This window comes from Limulus polyphemus, unplaced genomic scaffold (assembly GCF_000517525.1).
Source record: "Limulus polyphemus unplaced genomic scaffold, Limulus_polyphemus-2.1.2 Scaffold1810, whole genome shotgun sequence".
NCBI lineage: Eukaryota > Metazoa > Arthropoda > Merostomata > Xiphosura > Limulidae > Limulus > Limulus polyphemus.
The window spans coordinates 754-7,088 of NW_013667420.1; the positions used below are offsets into that span (position 1 = coordinate 754).

Here is a 6,335-nt window from a genome sequence, read left to right on the forward strand (position 1 = left end):
TCCATTAAAAGATTAGTTCTCTATTATTTTTTCAATTTACAAATGCACACTTGCATTGCCTACTAAGAAAGTTAGTACCGGTAGTCATCGGGTTAAAAGCAATAGAAGTTTAAAGTCACAGACCTGTGTTACGAAAGTAATGAATGTGTTAGCCAATAGTTTTAAGTTGTGTCAATGGTATGAGAGGAAATTTAAGTAAGAATGTGTTAAATTTTATTTGTGAGTTAGGCCTATCATCAAACATAGCTTGTAGAACTTGTATGTTACAATCAAATAAATAAATCTTAACCATTAAGTGGTCTATATCACTTTTACTGAATAATTCAAAAAGAACCCACTCAACAATAAAAATCTTAAAACAATACAATTTATCTGTAGTGGGGAGTACAGAAATTCTAAGACTAGAACTTGCCAGCCAGGCGCTAAAGTAGAGGACATTGTACAGCATGTTGACACTTCAGTTGCACTTACCAAGGGACATTCTCTTTTTGTAGGAGCTTAATTTCTTGAAAGTTGTAAATCATGAGAGATGTTTAAAAAGTATAAACTCCTTCAGAGATTTAGTGCTCACTCAGACAAGATGTGGAGATGAATTACTTAGCAAAGTCTCCAACACTATATGAAAGTTTATCAGAGATATGTTTAGAGCAACAAGTGGACTAGTTGGACCCATAGGTTTTTTGGGGAAACTCTAAAGAAATTCATAAAGGAAGTTTAAACTCAATTTGCTTAGTGGTGAGTGAACTTTGGAATAAATAAATTGATAGGATAGTTAGTGTGATGAGGTGATTGGAAAACATTTAGACTTTAAGGGCAGTAAGTATTTTGCTTGGCAGTTGTTATAAGCCTCTTGATCAAAAAGAGGAGATAAATGAGAAATTATATAATGAGTTCAGAGTTGCTACTAAAGGAATATTGATGCAATAATTACGAGTGACTATAATTTTAGGCAAATTTTTTGGGGATTGCATGAAGTCAAATAGTGAGGGAGAGAGACTTCTTGAAGTTAATTAGAGGGGGTATGCAATTTTAGATTTATTGTTGAGCAATGATGAGAATATAACTGCAAAAACTGAAGTAGGGAACATTTGTTGAAGAGTGATCATTGCATAATTACATTTGATACTTTTCTATGATTGATATTTCAAGATAAAAGGGAAATTTTTAGTTCCTGATTTTCAGAGAGCCTATTTTGATGTCATGAGACAAGATTTATCGTAAGTGAACTTGGATAATCAGTTAAAAGGTGATGTCAGACAGATCTGGTAAATTTCTAAAAAATAACTTTAATTTACAACAGGTATGTTCCCAAAAAAAGAAGAAAAGGATAGCAGGAAAGATCTAACCTATTTGGCTTACTAAAGACATAAATAAGAAAAAATTAAGGATAAAAATGTTGTAAGTTTAGTAAGAGGTTTCAACTGACAGAGCTTTAATATGTTTTCTTCTATTCTTTTCTTTTTTTTTCAAGAATGGATAATAGCAATATTCATAACTCTGACCATTTTTTTGGAAATATTTGGATTTACCTTAATGATGTAGATATTAATTTTTTCTTGGTAAAAACATTGAAAATAAAGTTCCAGACAATGTTTTTCCAAAGTTTTAAAGGAGGTCAAAGATTAGATATGCAAGCCTCTAACTTTCATTTTTGATAGATCAATAGACAGTGGGGTGGGGTGACTGAGGAAGTGCTAATGTTACTACTATTTTTAAAGAGGATGAAATTAAAAACAGTAAGCCACACCTCTATAATGTGAAAAATCCTAGATCTCACACTAGCACACTTTCAGCTGCATATATATATATATATTGTGCTTGTGGACTAAACCACAAAAAAATCACTATTTATATCCAGTGCAACACCACTGACAAAAAAATCTGTGAGAGTTCTAACACTATATCAGATTTTATGCAAATTTGTTATCTATGACTTGGAAATAAAATCAAAATAAACATAGTAGTATTTAACAAAAAAATTATGTTCATAGGTATTTTTTATGTTGGTTTTTGAATATTTTTGTTTAGCATGTTTATACACATATATCCATTCATTACTTAAGGTATTTTCCTATGAGAAAAAAAAACCCTCAACATTTTTAACCTTTATCACTAACGTTGCCCTTTTGCTGCAGTACATATATTTCTTTTTGTGTTAATTTTGCAGAGTTAAAACATTTATAGCTTTATATTTCAATTTTTAAGGTATTAGTGTTTGATATTTTAAAAGGTACATTTTAATCTTGAATAGCCTCATTATTTTATTCTTCTCCATGTTGCTTATAGGTTTGGAATGTGGATAACAGAGGAAATATTATGTTTGCACAGAAAGTTGAATTTATACAGTCTGAAGTAATCTAGCAAAAATGAAAAGCTCTCTCAGTCTTTACAAAACGTAAAACAATATGGGTATGATATGGAGCTGTTTTTTTGTCAACTGTGGCCAAAGATGTTCAACAGGACCTGTAACCTATGTTTTTAAATGTCATCATGCAGAACTTTTGCTTAATCCTCTTCAAGAATGCAGGAAGAGATGTACAAGTGGAGCTGATGTTACAAATCAAATGAACAACCATGTTCAGGTGGTCAATGCTACTTTTGTTAACATTAGCATATCTGGTCAGTAAAATGCTGCTTTCAGTGTCATTGTACTGAATCCTTTAATAAATCCAGTTATTTCTTCATCATCACCTTTCATAGCATCATGTTCAAGACACAATGATGCTTACAGTAGCAACCAAACTACCATAAGACAATGATTTTTAGAAAGATGGTCTAAAAGAACTGAACAGTTAGGTTGCCCTATTCACCACTGTAGTATATATTCATGTACAGCATTTTCAATTCCATCTTCATATCATACAAATGAAGTAATGTTTGTTCTTTGCTGTCATCATCCAAGGCTCTCTCTGTCTGAAGTAGTCAGCCACCCTTATTTCAATTCTTTTTTTTAATTTAAGTAGCATTCTTATATGAATGAAGCTGTGGAATCCCTTGATAGCACTGGTTGCAATTGTTTAAGCAGAATATGTAGTTGTAATCCTTGTTAACATGAGGGTAGCCAACATCTCAGATGTATATGTCACCAATGTACATATACCAAATACACATGTGAGAATAGAAAGACTTCAGACATACATGTCACTGATGTAAATACCAATTCCAAAACATACTTACCTCCTCTCACACCACAGTTATTACTTGAATGCTAGTTTCTTTTCATTTGCCCATCTAAAGGGTGGACGTGCAGCATTACAAGATGGACACAATCAGCAGCAGAATTCATATTCTGAATGTTATTTTCCATTCTAAATGAATCAGAAGAACCAAACTCTGCTGTGAGATCATTCTTTATACCATTACATTACCCCAGCAACATGTATTGTCTAAACAACAATTACACAAGTAGTGTGAAATTTCCCATTTGGTTTTCTCCATATTTTTATTCTACTGTGAATATAAAAAATGGTAAAACATAATTAATCAGACCACATCACCTCTAAGTTGCCACTGTTGATAGGTTCTAATGACATTTTTTTGGACAGCTGGTCAAAAAAATAGTTTTGAAATAAGACACTCCTGTTATGTATTCTTTTGAAAGTCAAAAAGGTCTTTGCCTTCAGCATTGCCTTACTAACTTATTATGATGACTACATATCCACATTTTTAGGGCTCAAGCAGTCACGTAACACATCACATAATTATCCTATTCAAGAGTTTGTTCAAGTATACAAATTCTAATAAAGTGGGCATTTATTGTATGATTCCAAAATTTTTAATACTGGCAATTATTTCTATTTATCTGATGGGTAGTTTTCATTCATATTAAACACTGATATTTAATGGGTTTTCAAACAGATTTACCTGAGATAAAGAGTTGACTCGGAGAATTACAGAAATAGTGAGAACTAAAAACTTTATGATTTGTTGGTCAAAATGAATTACCACAAGGCCATTTTTTAAGTTTAATAATCTAACAGAACAACTTTCCAAAGTTTCATTCTTTCAACCTATTAAACTTAAAGCAAGTAAAATATCTCAAAATAATCAGCTTTCAACCTTGCTTACTTTCAACCTTACTACATGCAGATAAATATTAAAACAGTAGAAGTTAGTGAATTTCAATACTACTGAGTCTATATCACTATTAGTATTACTAGTAGTGATATATGCTGGTTGTACTGGAAGTTCTAAGTAGTAACATTAAATGGTTTAGATGATACTACTACTATGAATATAAAAGAAATTATAAAACTGAATATTATATATAAAAATCAAGATTTCATTTGATTTGAATTTAACACCATAACACTGTAGAGACTTTACTTGGCAGCCAGTATTATTATTTAGATATTGCATGTTAGCACACAGTTGCATAATGTGGTATTTAATACACATATATAAATTTGTTTAATATTTATTTTCCGTATACATGTACATATTTATGTCTCATAAGCAGGTACTGATCGTGTGAAAGTTTTGTGACTGTGAGTCATGAAGATAATATCAGATCATTCAGAAAAGACATGCCTTAAATAATGTTAGTAAGCAGCAGACTGAACTTAACTGTAATACTCAGCCAGCTAAAGCTATTGATAAAACAAAGTCAGATATATATAGTATTCCTTCACATGTCACGTGAATGAGTAGCCTAGCAATTTCTTGTGTTTCCTCCACTTCTTTGTTAATTAGTCCCTTTTAGATAAAAAATGAGAAATGTTTAACTTAACCCCTTTTTCTTTAGTAAGTCTTCAGTTAAAAACCCTTTATCTGCCATAATGCTGTCACCAGCTTTCAAAAGCTGAACAATTCTAGACTGTTTTGAAATCTCTGTCAGAAATGGATCTGGCATAAAGTGAAGAAACAAATGTTATTCATTCAGATGGTAAAATGCCAACAACAGTTTAAAAATTGTCGTTCTCTTGTATTGTTAATAAAATTCAGAGTTCAGACTGAATGCTGAGTAGTCTGAATTTTCAATTCTGTATAGTCTAAAATTGAATCATTCTGGCAACTAGGCCAAAATGGAAGTGGACCTAGCTGGAAGTAAATGCAGTTAATCCATGTTATCATAATCCTGCTGACAGTGGATTGTGAAACATTGAATCAGTATACCACATCCTGCTAAAACAGGCCTAGTCTGATTTTTTACAAGAAAAAAGAAAGAGCTGGTCAACTAATGGAAAGTTTTCCTGTCTAATACCAAATCTGTATTAATGTTTTCACACTGTCCAACTCTTGTCTTTGAATCTGAGACCACATTGTCATTTTCTCAGCTGTTAGTTTTAGTAAGTAATGCATATGATGTAAATCCTGTGTAAAATGGTATTAATTTTGCATCACTCAAGAACCTCTGCAGACCAAGTCTAGACAGAGTCAGTTGTCCTACTTGTTTCTCGAGCATTTCAATATACTTGGTAGCTTCACATAATTTCTCTTCAGATATTTTCTGTTCTATTGGAGCAAGACAGTAATGATAGACTACAGTCGGTTTTTCCACATCTGACCTTTTCTTTCTTCTACACAATTAAAAATGGAGAATAATTTATTTTAAATCTAATTCTTTGCAAATCGCTTTGAACAGTGTAGAAATATTTTTTGACCATTTTAATTTTAAACTTTATTAAACCATCATATTTAGATTATATATCATAGAATGAGATAAAATATACATTATTCATGTAATCAATTACGTTGCGCATTATTTATGAAAATGATAGAATAACTAAACGTTGCACTGTGTAAATTATATCAAAAACAGAAAATAATGTTGATAACCAATAAACTATCAATATTTAAATCAGAACATTTTATTTAGCTAAAATATGCATTATTTAAGGAAGTAGTATTTAACAAGACTTTGCGTTAATGTATAATTATGAAGCTATGGCACAAAACAATAATCCCAATGGCCCGAGAGCTATAGGATCAGGATGCACATCATCCTAATTCTACCCACGTGTATTCTTAGTATCTAATGGTATATTTTATCTAAACTATAATCTGTCTATCAGTAAGAAATGCAGTTACTGATTTCATGTAGCTTTCTTTCAGGATTTTAAAGCAAGTGGCATAATATTAAAACTACTGGTTACGTTGATAATTAAGCTGAATAATTTCATATATCATATTTACCTCTTATTGGTAGAATAAATTTATCTGTATTAAGTATTTGTATTACGAGAAACTTCTATTGATATGAGCTTCAGATGCCATATAATACATTTTTATATTTAATATATTAGTTATTCAAATTTCTTAAATAATTAAAGCCATAAAATGCGCACTTAAAAAAAATGGATAGAGCATAGAAAAAGAAAACAAAATTTACACAA

The 6,335-nt window shown here is 31.0% G+C and overlaps 1 long non-coding RNA gene across 1 annotated transcript; it reads left to right on the forward strand.

Annotated features, from left to right (window-relative positions):
- The first annotated feature begins 393 nt into the window (after positions 1–393).
- Positions 394–2,687, forward strand: LOC111087160. The gene is made up of 2 exons (XR_002611882.1): positions 394–735; positions 2,287–2,687. It is a non-coding gene; the product is annotated as an uncharacterized LOC111087160 (long non-coding RNA).
- The last annotated feature ends 3,648 nt before the right edge of the window (positions 2,688–6,335 follow it).